We start from the raw sequence: 18,072 nt of genomic DNA, 5'->3' as shown, positions 1-18,072 counted from the left end.
GTGTCACAGTCTCAGATGCAAAGAACATTGTGGTCGTTGTAAACTTTGTGCGACCAGCAAAAAGTTTGTGACCGCCAACAATTCTACATTTATACTTGAGCTAATTAAAGCATCAGCTAAAGCAACACAGCAACGTGAAAATCAGGAATAAACTTGGACTCATCGAGAGAGAGTGCCATTACATCACCCAGTAGTAAGTAGAGTAGCTAATATTACTTTTTTAAGTAGTATATGCGTGATATGAGTATAACACTTGAGTTGACAAAAAGGATCGTATAAATTGGGTATGTTTTGATTATTGCTTGTTAGAGGCTAAGTCTAATGTTTATTTTGACTTTGTTGTTGATTGATCACTCATATAGGCTACATAGGCTACACTTTGCTGTATGCTCTTATTCATTAATATTAACCAATTAACTTCTACTGAACTAATTTGAAAGTTAGTAGTTATATTATTTAGTTATAGACTCAATTATTTCATGTTGCATGTTGCACATTTAGCTGTTGAAGTTTGGAAAAAAATGAATACAAAATAATAATTATTATAGAAAGGTTGCGATGGCGCAGTGGATTAGACACTTGTCTTGGATTCCCACTGCAACACATCCACCAAATAAGTTATTGTCATGGGTCCTGCTTTACTATCCATGTTGTAATTGAGCCACCGCCAGTTTAATTGGGGTGTCGGTGGGTCACATTTTCCTGCTTTTTTGCCCTTTGCCAATCACATGCCTGAATACAGCATAACATTAAAATAGGTTGTCCTTCCAACCAGTGCACATATTAATTTGTTAAATAAATATATATATATATAAAAATAAAAAAAAGACACTGGCCCTCATCACATATCAGATGATGCCGAAACTTCATCTGTGCGGTTAACAGGCCAAACCCACACAACAAACTTATTGTAGCTCACTAGCCGAACTATGGCTTTAAAGTAGATTTTTCCCTCTTACTGGAGCTGCTTATTAAAGAAGTGGTTATACCTGATGAGCAGGAGTCTCTCAAATCGTTTGTCAGACAACCTGTGCTCATCGGAGTCTGCACAAGACTGCCCAGACTATAGAGCCTCGCCACAGGCACACTAGAGGGTATCGCTGTCCTTTCGCGAAACAATATGAAGTAAAACCTCCACCCCTCAAAAGACATCTTTGGCAGCTCTGCCATTTCTGCATCCTCATGAACTGGCGCTAAAGTCAAAAGTGAGGTCGGAAAAGTGTTACGCAAACACGCACGGAAAGGGACGTTTGATTTTATTTTTCTCTCCTCCCGTTATGCAGATAGTTCAAGAACCAGTATTCAATTAACATGACGATTTTGTTATTAGTAACTGTAATGTGATTACTGAAGTTACCAACAGTAATGCGTTACGTTACTGCATTACAGACAAAAGTAATCTGATTACAGTAACTCATTACTTTGCAACACATTACCCCCAACACTGGTCTTTGAACCGCCTGTCACAGTCATCATGTGACCTAAGTAGCTGATAACAGTTGGTCATATATGGGAGTCATAATATAATATATATATACACCCCTATCAACCTCCCTCTGCGTGGAAGACCTTGAGATGTGTTTGGAAGTGGCAGTAAAATCTACGTGGAGTTAAAATGTTTTATTAAACCTAAATATTGCTTCTGGCTCATTAAAATCTTGAGATTGCTCCAGACTTGGCTACTCAGCTAAACAGTAATTTAAGTGTCAAAAAATGTCAACACAGAGCAGAGTACCTGCTCTGGCTCTTGCGCTGGATGAAGAGAAGGCTGAAGCAGGTAGAGAGAGAGAGAGGACGGACTAGCCGTATGTGGGTTTATGATTTTGTGGGCGAGGGAACATCTCAGCGAGTACCACCGTTTGGTCCAAGAGGACGAAGCCCAGTTCCAGGATAGTAACTGTTGCTACAGTGTAGTATTTGTCCCGCCCCTCCTCTACTGATTGGACAGCTGGGTAAAAAGTGAAAGTTGAACATCTTGCCGACTGGAAAAAACGCTCAGTGCCCAGCGTAGAAAAAAACGCTCAGCGTTCAGCGCCTAGCGTGGACATGGCCCTTAAAGGCTTTCTAATTAATCTGTTTAATTGATTTTGCATTCATGTTTGTGTCTGTGTGTGCATGAAGGCTCAGGTCTGAGTGATGGTCAGTGGCATTCTGTGGAGCTGAACTCCAGACAAGATCATCTGAGCATCACAGTGGACAGAGATGAAGGAGCCACTGCTCACACCAGCATCCCACTTCCTCTAACCACAGACAGTCAACTCTTCTTTGGTGGTAAGAAGACATGAAAGAATATACTTTCATATGTGCTGAGCTTATGACAGCTGGTAAAAGGTCTTCATCTAAAAGCCTTCTCTTGTCAACTATTTTAAATTGTACACGGAAATATTTTCATAAAAGATGGGGAAACTGCTGACATGGACATTTAGGACTGGTTAAAATTCATGGAGGTACTCAGGTATTAATTATCATCTCCAGATCTCTTTGGAGGTTTAGTGCCACCCAGAGAGGGATCAAGTCATAAAGCTGCTTAGTCTCTCCCTCTCCACTCCCTCCTCCTTTTCCCTCTCTCTTTCTTTGATGTTCCCTACCTTCAAGTGATCTTTGTCCTATCCTTTTTTCTTGCCTCTTTCCTGGTTTTCTTTTTGCGTGTCCTTTCTTGATGCATTCCCCTCCCTCCAATCATGTTTTCTTTTTATTCCCCCCCCCCCCCCGTCTCTGCAGTGCTTGTATATGTTCTCCCTCAAACTAGTCTACACGTCTCTTGTAAACTGATAAAGGCATATGCTACAGATACACATACATAACCCACTACAGACGCTTGTCTATCAATGACACTGTGGTCTTGAACAGCCTTTTTACAACCACAACACAAGTCACATGGTAGTTCACTTGTAAGATTATAGAACACAGTCTCCATATGATGAAATGAAATATGAGTCTAAAGTTGAATTGAATTGAGTTAGTTGAGTATAACTGTAACACCAAATTTCGAAAACTTCTTCCATGCGTCATTGTCACTGCCGTAGGGAGAACAGCTCCAACAAAATCTTCTTTTGAGCTCCTAAAATTCAAAGTGACAAGAAACAGTGACTCATCTTTCTTCCCTCCTCTGCTGGGAGGTGTCGAACTGTGCGCCTGATGGGCTGACTGTAATTAGAGTAACGCAGAGTCTGGAGCGAGAATGCTGTATTTGGCCACAAAATGCCACCATCCATGATCACTGATGGAGAAGACATGGGTCTCATTCACGTATTTTGTCAAAGAGTGGCATATACCGAGATAATGAGAAAGTGGAAAACAAGAACCCTTGTGAATTTAGAACTAGCTAAATATAGTAGATTCCGGAGAAGATGTGGAATAAAAAGCCTCTTTCCCACATTGAATCTGAAAATGCAACTCTGCTGCGGAAAATACAAGCAAGGAGGAAATCCTTGATTTTCCTCTGGAGAGGAACCAAATAGCAGCTAGTAGCAGTCTTTGGCGAGAGAATCAATCTACAGTTCTGAATAGTGATCCCTCTGAACAATGACAACAGTAGGTTGTTGCCAGTGCAGCAAATAATAACATGGAGGTGCCTTTTCTCCAGATGACGGTGGTGGTGGTTACTGTGTCTGTTGGCCAATATCATCACGTGTCACATGTGACTTTATTGGAGTAAATTCTTAACTTTCTGTATCTGAGTGGAAAAATATTCAGCGTTCTTCACAGTTTTTAACCCCTATAGAATATCACAGTCAAGTTTAAATCTTATATTAAAGCTGGCATCCATAAATTCACACAAGTGACAAAGTTAGATATATACTGACACTCTCAACCTTCTGGTTCCACCTGACTAATCTGTGTTTCACCACACCCCTAAAAAGATGTAAATGCTCCGTACTTGTATAGCGCCTTTCTAGTCTTTTCAACCACTCAAAGCGCTTTTACACTACATCTGCATTCACCAGTCATACACATTTATACACTGAGTATAAATTTATACACTGAGCCTAAGTGCTCAAACAGAAACTAACATTCACACGCTGGTGGAACAGCCACCAGGGGCAATTTGGGGTTCAGTATCTTGCCCAAGGACATTTCGACATACAGCCTGGGGGAGCCAGGATTGAACCGCCGGCCTTCCAATTAACGGCCAACCCGCTCTACCTCTTGAGCCATAGCTGGCGTTTTTCAAAGAAAACAACAAAAACAATCCTAAATAAGTACTAGGCTGTTGCCCAACCAGTGACTGCAGGTCATTTGTTTCCCTCCTCAGGTTGTCCTGTTCAGGAGAGCAGTCACAGTCAGGAGTGTAGGAACCCCTTCAAAGTTTTCCAGGGCTGTATGCGTCTCTTGACTCTGGATAACCAACTTGTTGACCTGATCAAGGTGCAGCAAAGGTTGCTGGGAAACTACAGCCACTTGCAGATTGACATGTGTGGCATCATCGACAGGTAAGTCCCCAAAGGGTACAACCTGAATTATTTTCTTTACTGCTGTCACTACTGTTTAACCCACACGTACCACAGCTTCTGAACATGATTCCATGCAAGCAAACATCACCAATCCACTGCTATTTTGCTCTTTTGGGCTGATGCTCCTCTACTTTGTGTGATGTTTTGGTTCAGGGTTTTCCACGGTCATTTTGGGATTTCTGAAAACAGTGATAGGAAGTACTCAGTTTGGGATTTATTTGCATTTTGCTTTTGTTATTACCCAAACATGGTTTCTTCTTTTACAGTGCTCAGTAAGATACACAGATGGAAAATTTAATTAGTTGCTGTCCCCTTTAAAGTCAGTTGAGAACCCAGGTACAGACAGAAGGAGAGTAAAGGATAAACTCCCCTCCTTTTATCAGGGGAAAAATAAAATAAACCTCAGGAAGAGCAGCAGAGGAGGGATCCACCTCCCAGGACTGGCAGACATGCTATAGAGGTCTGTAATGGCTTACATGTTCCTATGTTACAGTGAAGTTGGCCACTGTAGTTTATTTTAAGTTAGTCTCACATACACTGTCCTGCTGCCATTAGATACTCTCTAATATACCAAATCTTCAGCTTTGCAGCAGATGGACTTGGGGCTGAGAAACAGACAGACAAACTCAGAGTTGTTTTTTGTCTTTCTGTTGGATGTGTTGATAATAATAAAAATATAGAATATCGCCAGCCTATCACAAAGAGACACAGGAGTAATCAGGTGAGGTGTCCTCAAGGAACCAGAAGAAATCTAGCACAGGGTATATTCAACCGACCAAACAAATCCAATCTATATTAGATATGGCACTCATGGGCTGGAACGTCCCAGTGGCTGTCGGTGTGGACAGGAGGTGATACCCTGGACAGCTCCCTTGCTGCTGACTAACTGCAGGGTCAGGACCTTGGAGAGCGCTGCAGCTTGCAGTCTCTGGACTCTCTTATTTCAGGGTCCACTGCATTTGAAGGCATAATTGTATATTTTTAAACCCATTCATGTAATAGAGTTATGTTTATGTGTGCAATGGGTGTGATGTATAATTTTTTTATGTACATCATACAAATTCACGTTTCCACAATTCCAAAGTACACTCAGATAGACAGGTAGATAAATAAATATGAGGTGAAAAAAGGTACAAAATATTGCATTTTATGGGCTTTTTACTCAAGGAAAAGATCTGCAGGATCTTTCTTGTAGTCCACACTCCACATACAGTTATGTAAGTTTGCAAATCTGAACCATCTCTCTCGGGTGGCTAAATCATTTGTTTATAACACAGAATGAAAAAGATCATGTTGAGAAATCCCTCCTTAAGGCTCAAGAGAAATCAGTGATTAAAAAAAGGAGCTACACCTAACTGCATTTCTGAGGAGAGAATGGGAGACTTTCTGTATGTGGTACTAAGTGGATTAATTATCACTACCAATGTATTCAAGTTCACTTAAGGTTATAAGCCAAGTTCTTCCTAATGTCATGAAGAATATAGACTTTAAGAATACCACAACAGGCACAGCCATACAATTAGGGATTGCCGTTGGATTCAGGTCCTGCTACTGATTAACATGTGCCAATGGAAGTGTTCCAGTGTTCTGCGATGATTATTGGTGTTTCCCATGGTTCCCAAGACATTCTTTAAGAAAAATAGTTTTTGGAACAAATGATCACACAGTTTTTAAACAAACGGTCCATTCTTGATTAGAAGCTCTATTTTAGCTGTGTCCTTTTCTCTTTTTAGTGCATGCTATGTAAATTATTTCTCCCACTTATTTCATCTCTACCCCTTGTGTGCGTGTATCTCACTGACTGCCTCGAGTTGCAATGCTCATCAGAGTGCACAGATTTGATTGACAGAGTAGCATCATGTGAGGTGATTTACAATGCATGCAATTGGTCTATGAGTTGGCCACTAAACCAGTGCCGTTAGACTAGAAAAGCTGCGCTGGTTAAAATAGAAATGCTCCCAGTCAAGATTTAATAATTCGGAATAATTCATCTATATTTTCTACAGCAGACAGGGGAAAGAGAAAGTGTGGCAGCGACAACATAACATGCACTTTGTTTGAAGCATACTGACACCTTGAGGACACACTTGCTTTCTAAGGCTACGAAGTCTGTGAACTTACTACTCCCTTCTGCTGACCTGATTGTATGAGTGTGTGAGTGTATGTTTTGAAGTGAGATAGATTAAGCTGTCAGAAGCCAGTAATTCTAACTTCTTTGCTTCTGTCATATTCCTGACAACTTAATAATACACCTTGTGAAAACGCACACACACGCATCCAGAAATATAAAGAAACACAGGTCACCAAGAGGTCCACTATTCTTGATGTGTCTGACTGTCTGTCTGTTAGCCTATGATTCACACATTCATATACATCTTACCCTTCACACTCCTGTGTCATTCCAAATTCCCTCCAGTGTTTGTGTGTGTGTGTGTGTGCGTGCGCGCGAGTGCGCGATATGGCAGCTTATCCAGGACCAGGTGCAGAGCAGACTAAAAGGATAAAATGACATAACTTTCTCTCTCTCTCTCTCTCTCTCTCTTTTCTCTCATGCTGTTCAGCAGACACATTTATTTGAAGTCTTTGTAGGACATTCCAGTCTACCTGCCCAGCAAAAGTGAGCAGATCGGAGGAGGTGCTGTGCTGTGTTGGTTTAGCCAGAGGCGGTAATAGAAACCAGGAAGACTGGATGCAAGCCCTGTGATCCAGACTACGTTATAGGACACACCACACTAGAAAGTTTTAGATAAGCTACAAAGTCTCATTGCTCAGTTAATCCAGGATCCTGTGATCTGAGCTGTGGTTCAGTATGCTTTCACGTTGCATTGCAAATTGTTAGTCAAGCTAGAAACCCTCCGGAGATTTATAGAGGACAAAGTGTTTGCAAAACTCGAAACTTTTAGCCCTGGAAAGATAGTTTGTAGATTTAGTGATATGGGCTTCTGTGCAGTTCACCATTCGACCCAAGCTTGTGTTTCTGAACCTTCCTGTAATTTTCTCTCTCTGTGTTACTGTTGGAGGCTGCATATACCACCACCACCAACAAACTGGATTTTAAGATAATTAAAGAAAACTGCACAGACATTTGTCTACCTACTCTTCTTGTCTGCTCTTGCAATGAAGATGAAGTATTTTCTCTGGGCATTAATTCTGGAACCTACATGCGAGAAGATGTAGCCTGACTGTGGGAAAAACTGTGAGGAAAAATTAATAAGTTTTCAATAGTTTTCCCCTGTTTTAATCAAGATGGTTCTGTAGGATTGTACAGGTCAGGAAGGTCCCTCCATGGGAAAAGATTCAAAATTATGCCATTCAATTCACATTTTTTGGTGAGAGTTAGATCATGAGAAGATTCCACTCTCAAGTCTCTACGATAAATTTGAACCTATACAGCGAACAGCTAGTAAGCTTAGCAAAAAGACTGGAAACTAAAGTAAACAGCTAGCCTGGCTCTGTCCGAAGTACCAGCAACCATTGATTAAAGTTGGCGTAGGCAATGTTGGAAAACTAGCAACATTGATTAATTGATTGGCTATGACAGGAATTAATTTTCACTCGATTCGCTTCTCCTTATATTAAACCCAACTCTTATTTATCAAAAATCACTTTGGCAGTAGAACAGCTTATCTATTGCTATTGACTCCCATGAGTCCAGCTAGCATAATTTTCAACAGCTTCTCTTTCAGTCTCTCTCTAGCTACAGTCCCTTGACCTCATTCCTCTCATTTCCACATACAGTTGATATCCAGTCACTGCCTCCATGCTGCTCTCTTCATCCATCCTTTTCCTCCATCACTGGCAGCCCTCTGTCTCACCTCTTCCTTTCCACCTTCTCTGCTCTCTCCACCCTGCTTCACCCTTGCTTCCTAATTCCTAAATCCTCTGAATGTACGTCCTTTCTTTCATCCTTTTGGATTCCTAGCTTTGCTCACAGAGGAATGTGTGTGTGTGTGTGTGTGTGTGTGTGTGTGTGCGCGCTGTCTTGTCTTTGTGAGCACCATTGTAAGTTTTAGACATTGAGCGTGAGGACATTGGTTGGGTAAGGGTAGGTTAATGGGTGGGTACAGGAATGTATGTTAAATGTTCAGCTTAATGGGTAACTTTGGCATTTTTGAACATGGAGTCGTTCCAATGTTTTATGTCTATGTGACTAACTGGGCAGCAATCTTTAAAAAATTGGTCCAGTATTGAGCAAGCAAGTCTGCAGAAGCAAAACAGGGCCGCGATGCAATCCTTGCAGGCAATTGTTCACTGTCAAAGTACGTAAATGTAAATGCTCTGTATTTGTATAGCGCCTTTTACACTGCATTCACCATTCATTCACTAAGCATAAGTGCTCAAACAGAAACTAACATTCACACACATTCATACACTTTCATTTGGGGTTCAGTATCTTGCCCAAGGACACTTCGACATACGGAGCCGGGATTGAACCGCCGACCTTACGATTAACGGCCAACCTCCTGAGCCACAGCCCCCCGTACGTCTGAAGTGCTTTTGCCACTGACAGGCTCACATTGTTATGTTGCTGCCGACTGCAGTGTGTTCGCTCAATACTGGTCCAAATTAAAAAAATGCTGTCCCACTTAGTCACATAGACTAAGGTTGAAAAACACCAACAAGTTACCCTTTAAAGGGTTAGTATGTAATATTTTGGAGTATCTATGGACAGAAATGCAAATCTAAAATCCAACTATGTTTTCACTGGTGTATAAATCAATCAAAAATAAAATGTATTTATAGAGCACCAATCGCGAATTTGCACAAAGTGCTGTACAAAGATTAAAAGCAAACATCAATTTACAGGTTATCACATACATATAATGTATACAGTTAAAACACTAACAAATGAGTTCCTCCAAGTGTCATCCTCAAGGGTCGAAAGCCAGATGGAAGAGATGGGTGTTAAAGTTTTAAAATCAGACAGTGAGGAAGCCTGTCCAATGGTAAGGGGAAGGGCATTCCACAGTTTCGGAGCTGCCACCGCAAAAGCACGGTCCCCTTTAAGTTTGCGACGAGTTTTTGGCACTCTCATGAGAAGTTTGTCAACTGACCTGAGGCAACGGTAGGTGTGTAAGGATGAAGCAGATCAGATAAGTAAGGGGGGGCAAGGCCATTCAAGGATTTAAAATTCAGTAAAAGAAGTTTAAAATCAATCCTAAATTGAATGGGTAGCCAATGGAGTGAACGTAGAACTGGGGAGATCTGTTCACATTTACGTGTTCCCGTTAGAAGACGAGCTGCAGCGTTTTGCATCATCTGGAGACGGGCGAGAAACCATCCAATCATCCCAACAAAAAGTACATTGCAGTAATCTAGTCTAGTTGTCACAAAGGCGTGTAAAACGGTCTCAAAATTCTGCTTAGAAAGAATTGGTTTCAACTTAGCCAGCTGTCTTAATTGAAAGAAACTAGATTTAACCACTAACCCAACGTGTTTATCCAGTTTCATATCAGCATCGATTTTGACTCCTAGGTCAGTGATGGTTGGCGTGACATACTGAGCTAGGGGGCCTAGATCGAGGTGAGGAGGGGAGCGTGTCCCAGGGGTGCCGTTAAAAACCATCACCTCTTGTTTTTATTAAAACTTAAGAAGTTAAGGGCCATCCAAGGCTTTATGTCCTCTAGACAAGCATCTGAGTGTGTCATCCTTACTCAAAGGTACATAGATCTGGCTGTCATCTGCATGACAACGGAAAGAGATGCCATGTTTCCTAAGTATTAAGCCAAGTGAGGAGATAAAGGGGAAAAGGGAAGAGGACACCGCGGGTCCTCTTACATGGACGTCGCCATGTTATGCCGCCATGTTTCTACAGTATTCTAACTGGACAAACGGCCCTACAGAGAGCGTTTCATCACTATGTTGAATACGTACGAAGAAGAACAAGTAATGTTTGTAGTAGTAGTAGTCGACTGTTTTGTAAGAAGTAAGAAAAGAAGAAAAATGGACAAATAGAGGCCCACACGTATTATTTAGCACAAGAGCCGACGTGTCGGCCACCGTAGCTTCTCCTGCACGCTTGGAAAAGGGAGGGGTGAGCATTGAGTGATGGTGCAGTCATGTGGTGTCGGAATAATCAGAATATTTTTTTCCTTCTTAAATCTTTATTGTAAAAAATGAAATAAAGTGTACATGAAAAAGTACACGGGACATAAAGAAGTATACAGAGCTTTGATTCCTGCAAATGTTTATTGTATAAACATATTTTGCAAACATGTAATTTCAAATATGGTTATAACCATTAGTTTACTGTCCATGTAGAGTGAACTAGATGTCTGTGTGTTGTTTATGCTCTGATAATGCTAATCCAACAAATCTTTGTAGTGGCATCCACATTCCCACTTAAGCGCACATGAACACACACTGAAGTCGGAAGAACACTTTCACAACTCAGGTAATGGGACCTTCTGAGGATCATTGAGTGCACCTTGAGCTGCTGGTTGCAATTTCCAACCTTCACCACCAGATGCCACTAAAACTTACACACTGAACCTTTAAGGCAAGGGAAAGCATTAGGTCAGTAAGGTTACTCACAAGTGTAAATGTACAAACATGTATGTGTGTGTGTTATTGGAGAGAATGTTGTTGTTGAACTAGTTTTCACACTTGAGAGTCAAAAGATACCTATTGAGCTTCAGTTTTACATAATCGTTTAAATCGGTCCAAGTTTAAGTGAGCCCAAGCGGTTTCTGAGCAACACAGTTATGATGGAAATTAGATGGACAGATGTCTCATTAGAGTGCAAACCATGTCCTCTGGACCACTGTTTCCCACTGGTGTAGAATTAACTGTATTCGGGTGGCCAATTATATTATTTTAGAATCTATTTTATAGTCAAACTCTGCTGGAATTGTATCGTATTCTCCTCAAGGTATGTTGCTGTAGATGATAGAATTACTGTTAATGCAGTGCTGTTGTGTGTTGTACATTTTGCCCACCCGACTGCAAATACAAATGAGCTCACTAGTATTCAGCTATAGTTGATTTAATTGAACTTAAAATAAAATAGGCTAAATATAATTTTGCAGCTGACTTCCTAATATTATCCCCTCACCATAAATACATTGTCATTTTGTGTAAAATTATCCACTGCACTTCCTATGCAAAACACTACAGCCTATGATAACACAGAGCAGAGTGGAATTAAGGGGTGAGGGATTAAAGGATTCTTCTGTTTATGTACATGTTTTTTGTTAAAAATAAATAAATATTCAATGGAAGAACTGGCTAGTTAGCATGATCAGTGATAGCCACAGACAAATAACCATAAAACTTTATACAGAAAATCAAACAAAGTAGGAAAGGGCATAAACCCAAACATCAGTGACCAATGGACGGTAAAGGTGATGCCTAAGAAAAAGGGGGAAAAAGGTTCATCCCATAAAAAAAATAAAAAATAGATCTCACGGATTCCACTCATTTTACATCTGTAAGTGGAAAGAGTTTGATCAGAAACTGTTTATAAAAATGTGTCCCGTGTGCATCTCAGGAGCAACTCAAAAGATGGGAAATAATTAAGGACATTAGTGTGGTTCCATATCTTGAAAAAAAGGTTTTTAACCCAAAAACACTGAATAAATAATAGAATGCACTTTGTTCTTTGAGAGACAGGTTGGGTGGGAGTTCAAAAGTTTTGTCTCTGGCTGATGCAATATTAGTTAACAACCCTAACAATGGGGTGTTTCAGATCAGCTACTTCTCAGAACTTACATCTGTGTTCCACTTGACATGAAAATAAAGACTTGTGAATTTTTGTTATAAGACTGCTTTTATTCAGGTCCCTCCTACACACTTTATCAGAACAGACAGGTGTGCTGAAGGCCTGTTGTTCCTTTTCATACAGACACCCTTTTAGAAACTTTTTAGAGAACTTTTCAGTGACACTAAGGTTCTCTCTTTGTCTGTATCTGTGTCTCTGTCTGTATTTCAGGTGCTCCCCCAGTCATTGTGAACACGGAGGTAGATGTACTCAGTCATGGACTACCTTCCACTGTAACTGCTCCAACAGCGGCTACAGAGGAGCCACCTGCCACAGCTGTAAGCAACCAGCAACAGGGCATCTGCAGGTTTTTAAAATACTTGAAGCTAAAATATGGTGAAACTTTCCAGTGCAGCCAGTACTTTTATTGGCCTTATTTTTGTCGTTATTATAGTTCCTCCAAGAGTCATCCTCAGTCAGTATCAGCTGACCAATATTCACTGTCCTACAGCTCTAAATTTTGGTCTCCACCAACTCCTGATGGAAATAGCTCGCTCTTTAGCTGTTAAATGCTCAACTATGCTCACCAATTAGTAGCTAATTGTCTCCTGATTGTGCTGGGCACTGCAGGAGCGTACAGTGGCTTTCACAGTGAAACAGTGAGCGTGAACCAACACAGTAAAGTTGTGGGCCTTAAAACCAATACAACTAAAGCTAAAATATTTTGTAGATGTAAGAGGAACTGCAGTCGAGTGATCATTCTCTATGGGTTCATCAGTATGAGCAACATCTTTTCACAAACTGTTTCATAGTTAATGTAAAAATAGTCATTAATGCAGCTTTCGTTAGTGCCGTAGTTCTGAAGTAAGGCAAGCAAAATGAGACAAGCTTAATTAATTCCTTCTCAAAAATTGAAATGTAAACACCAGCAATGCCTGTTTTATTATCTGATCATGTATTTCAGTTATTACATTACATTTACAATTGCATCTACAGTTTGCTATAAATAGATTTTTTTTAATATGCTTTCTCTTAACATATGAGTTATGATGCAGTACGTGACAGATGTTCATAGATGAGGAGCTGGACAAGTCTGGATGTTCATATTCTAAAAATACTGGATACATCTAATTCACTCAACTTTATTTATATCAGGAGGGAAAAATAGTACAAAAAACCTTTAAATCTGTCAACTAAATTGAAACTTTAAACCCAACACATACATGTTCATAGAGCTTGTATGTCTTACAAGACACGAGAATTATGATTATGCTGGAAAAAATCTAACATGACTACTTTTACTGTATGTTAACATACAGTAAAAGCTTACAGTTGTGAAAAATTTATTTCATGAGCTATCGGCAGGTTTTTTATTAAAATTCAAAACACAGAACATTCTTCACTCCATTTTGCTGAAATGGAAAAAAACACACTTTCTGTTTTGCTGCTGATGAGAACATTACGTATGGGTGATTGCTTTTAAATAATAGGCTTTTACTTTTTTGTGTGCAACATTTGATGTTCAGCTGGATAGCAAATCTCGTGCTTGTGAATGAAGCCTTCGATCAATAGAGAATAGGATTATTACAGTATTCCAAACATGCTCTCATTGCATCTGCTTTAATAACACCGAGACTCCATGTCCCCTAACACTTAATTTCCTTTTGTGTTTTTTTTTTTTTTTCCTACTCCATTGTTTCAGAACTTTAATTAGCTGTGTTCAGTTGGGAATAGACTTAACAGATTGGTGGTACTTTATTATGCTGAGAAAATTAGACTTCCATTTAATTTTAAGTCTTTAATTTATGTCTTAAAGAGTCTTATTTTTGTGTTTCTGACACCTGCAGATGGCCCACAATCTCTGGAATCTCTTATTTATTTGTTGATCATTTTAAGTGTGTGTGTGTGTGTGTGTGTGTGTCAGTCAGCGTGTCCAACTGTAGCCCAGTCTGTAAAGTTATGTGACAAGCTGCTTTTCACTTAAGTCCCATTGGACATGATGAAGCAGAGGAACATGCTCAAATCAAACATCCGTCACTCAAACTGTATCACTTTGTACAGACAAAAAAACCTAGGATAAGGAGCATGAACAATGGAAGCAATTTCTCATGTTTCTAAAAAAGTATGACTAATTACATTTCCTCAACTAAGGAAACTATCTGTTTTGTCTAGAGTCTGATTTGAAGAAAGGCATCAGGTGAAAATAAATGTTGTGCAATGATATTGAGTGTGTGTGACAATATTTTTCTCCTAAAATGTAACAGCAATTTTATAAAATACTCAAAACAATGATTAAAGCCACACTGAACATTTAAGTTACACATTTCCCACCTAACTGCATGAGGTACCTCAAGTGCATTTTAAGTTAAACACGCTTTTAGTACAAAATGAGCATAAATAAACATGATTTTTCTTCAAACTATATATTACCTGTAGGCCTGTAGACACTTGTAAAGAAGTAAGTTTGCACTAAATTTGATATGCTGCTTCTTAACAAAAATAGCCTGGTTGCTTACACACAATGCAGAAAAACAGTGTCACTTTACCCACTGAGAGAAAGCTGAAGAAAGAACAAAGGGATGGCACCCCGCTGTAGATGAAAGCCACAATTTTAACCCACTTCCCACTTCAAACAGCACACATCAACCACAACGTCAGAGCAAAGGGTGTGAACTTCTTTCTACTTGCTTAGTATTTTGATTTTCAGAAATATGAGGTCTCGAGGTAGTTCATTAAATCATAAAAAGAAGCAATTGAGAAGTGAAAAAACATAGGTTTACTCTTAAGTAGCCAGTAAGTAAGAACAGCTTAAGAATAAAATATTCTTTGTTCGGTACAAATCTAATATTAACCTTTTTTTGCAAACCAATTGGGAGAAAGAACCCTGGGGTTCCTTATCAAAATTCCTTCACAGCTTGTTATATTTAGTCTTGAAAGCAGCTAAACTACAATATATGAACAGTTTTTTTTTGTTGTAGTTTTAATATTGCTATACAGGTCAGAACATTTGAACTACAATGAAAGACTTCCTGTGAGGCTCAGAACAAACTGGAAATCGTTCAGCTACCTTCCCTGAATTATCAGGAAAAAAACGGAAAGGAGAGAAGGGTAGAGAGATAGAAAGATGAAACCTTAAAAATAAGAGGACTGGAAGAAGTCATACAGAGAGAAATATAAAGGGAGAGTGAGGAGAGGAGCGAGCGGGAGGCATACAGCGGGAAGAGATGGAGGCAGAAAGCATGTCAGAACAGGAGAGCGAGTCCTAAGGCAGACTGTTCTTTCTACATAAATGGATTTCAACTTATAGGACTGCCTACAGTATTTTAGGTGAGTCAAATTAGAAATTAAAGAGATTCGGGCTTTGATTACATTGCCAAGCACTGATTGAATCTTTCGGTGCTCCTGTGGTGTGATCAGCTCCAGGCTGGATCAGGTTTGCCACACATACACACTGCTCACCTCTGTGTTTCGTTGTTATATTTGGGTCAAAACCTTTCTCGAGCTGTATCAGACACTGTCTTGGGATAAGTCTTTGACTAACGTGAGAAAAAGAAAAAAACACATATGTAGAATAATGTGGGAAACTCTACAACTGTTCATAGATTTACTCCAATGACGTCTTTCACTATACTTAAGGGAGTGTGACAGTCTGTGTTTGTGTGTGTGCTACAGAGCAAACATTATGTAACCAGAGGGCTTTATATAATTTGTTTTCACCTATTTTTTTTCCATAGTTGCCAGTTTGATTGTTACATAACGGTTTTTAATTGATTTATGCCTTTTTTAATTGTTAATCTCATTGGCATTCACTTCACCCTTGTTATCTACATTACATAGAGTACAGCACTAATGCAAATAGGGTTGGGAATGTAGTTTTCCTAAGGGGCAATTCACACCTAAATGGCATTTGCAATATAGTCAAATGAAGTATGGATACCAACAAGCAGAGAACAGCTCAAGTAATCAAAAACTAGTTATGATTCGAGAAGAAATCAAAAACAAAATGTTGATTTTTGGCAGATTTGTTGAGAAGGCAATTACAATAAATGACAAGATATTTTATGGTAAAACCTAGGACAAAAATTAATATTCTCTATTATGTGATGCATAAGTTGATCGTTCACTAACTGTACACTTTCTTAACTCTGGGAGTAGAAAAATACAGAATTACCATTATGATTACAACAGGTCATATTAGATGGATTGCTCAACAAAATTTGGCTGCATCTCTGCTGTCTCTTGTGAAACTTCTGCCATGACACATATGAAGCACAGTGTTTGTTCAGGCAGAGCACTGAAGTCACACTCACTTTCCTTGATCGGAGTCATTTGTCACAATTTCATTGGCTTATTCATTAATAATCTGTTCAGCTACCAGCTGACTAGTAACATCCAATCACATTCATACACAAGATTTATAACGTTTCACTGTTACTCTGATGCCAACTCTGACTCCCTCCACCACCAGAACCTCTTCTTTATGTCATTGAAGCTCTGGTATGGTTATCTTTATTCTTTTATTTATTTTAGCTTCAACAAAGTACTTCACACACTAACAATAAAATCAAACAGCAATTTAAAATCACACAGTCAATAAAACATGAAAAGGCAAAACCTTGTCAAAGCAGACCCCTTATTGCCTGCCTTTTCCGCCAAATCTAACAGTAAACCATTTGCACTAAATGATTAAATTCTTTAACACAAACTTCTCTGACGCTGGCGTAATGGAGCCAGTAATGTAGGGAGAGGGGTAGTCCCACTTGCCTTTAGGAATTTATATGGGCAGTGTTTCCTCACAAATCCTTGGCTCTTGTTAATTTCAAATTTGGAATTGGTTCTTTATATCAATCTGTTGCTATGAGATCATGCAAATATTTTGTAATGGAGAACAACTGTATATTAATCTGTCTTCCTTGTTAATACTGCCCACTTACATGGTTTTGATACACTGTACTGTAGGTACAGGTAAATAACAGATTGTTATTTATGAAAATATTGTTTGTTTTCTTTTTTTTTTTTTATTCTTTATTTTTACAGGCAAGTCATTAAGAACAAGTTCTTATTTACAATGGCGGCCTGACAAGTGGGGTAACCACTTAGGGAAAAGGATTTAGGGCTGAAATAAATACAGTACATTAGAAATACATACAGTTTTAGCAATTACATAAAATACAATTAAAAACACAGTAGACAACACAAAATTATTATGTAGAGAAGCAACTGCAAGTGTCCGTGAACAAAACATAATAGTTTTGTTGATATCCTTTAATTGCATTTCCTTTCACAGCGACATACAAACAGTCATGTGAGGCGTACAAACACAAAGGCAACACATCAGGACATTATTACATAGACGTAGACGGCAGTGGACCAATCAAACCCCAGCTCATCTACTGTAACATGACAGGTAACACACAGATACAGCATCTGCTATATCACACAATTCAACTCACTATATTTGTTCATGAAAGTGTCATTTTATTTTGTGTAATTTCATCCAAATTGTTGATCAGATTTTTAAAAATTATTTCCCTCTTTCTCATTCTTGCTGTCCACCAGAGGACAAGGTATGGATGGTGATCCAGCACAATAACACAGAACTGACCAGAGTTCATTCATCCCCTGAGAGAAACCAACATTTAACTCACTTTGAATACGCTTCTGAAGAGGAGCAGTTAGCAGCCATCATCAGCCAATCCGAGCACTGTGAGCAGGAACTGTCCTACCACTGCAGGAAGTCCCGGCTCCTCAACACACCGGGTAAGACCTAAACTCTTTTGTTGCATCTAAGGGATTTTTTCAAGTGAGGTGTTTAACTTTTAACGTTAAGCACTCTGAGTGTGAGATGGAGGAGAGTGGTGTGGTGTTGTTAGGGGATGGCAGCAGGCACAAAGTTTTTTACAAAGCAAGGTTTTCTGC

General features: G+C 39.4%; 1 pseudogene; it reads left to right on the top strand.

The window, feature by feature from the left end:
• Positions 1-18,072, top strand: part of LOC119900356 — a 123,571-nt pseudogene that overhangs the window by 71,749 nt on the left and 33,750 nt on the right.

Source organism: Micropterus salmoides, unplaced genomic scaffold (assembly GCF_014851395.1).
Source record: "Micropterus salmoides isolate LMB-PRFRI ecotype aquatic unplaced genomic scaffold, ASM1485139v1 Ms_hic_scaffold_13, whole genome shotgun sequence".
Taxonomy (NCBI): domain Eukaryota; kingdom Metazoa; phylum Chordata; class Actinopteri; order Centrarchiformes; family Centrarchidae; genus Micropterus; species Micropterus salmoides.
Note: the sequence above shows the minus strand (reverse complement) of the source record. Positions and strands in the feature narration are given on the sequence as shown.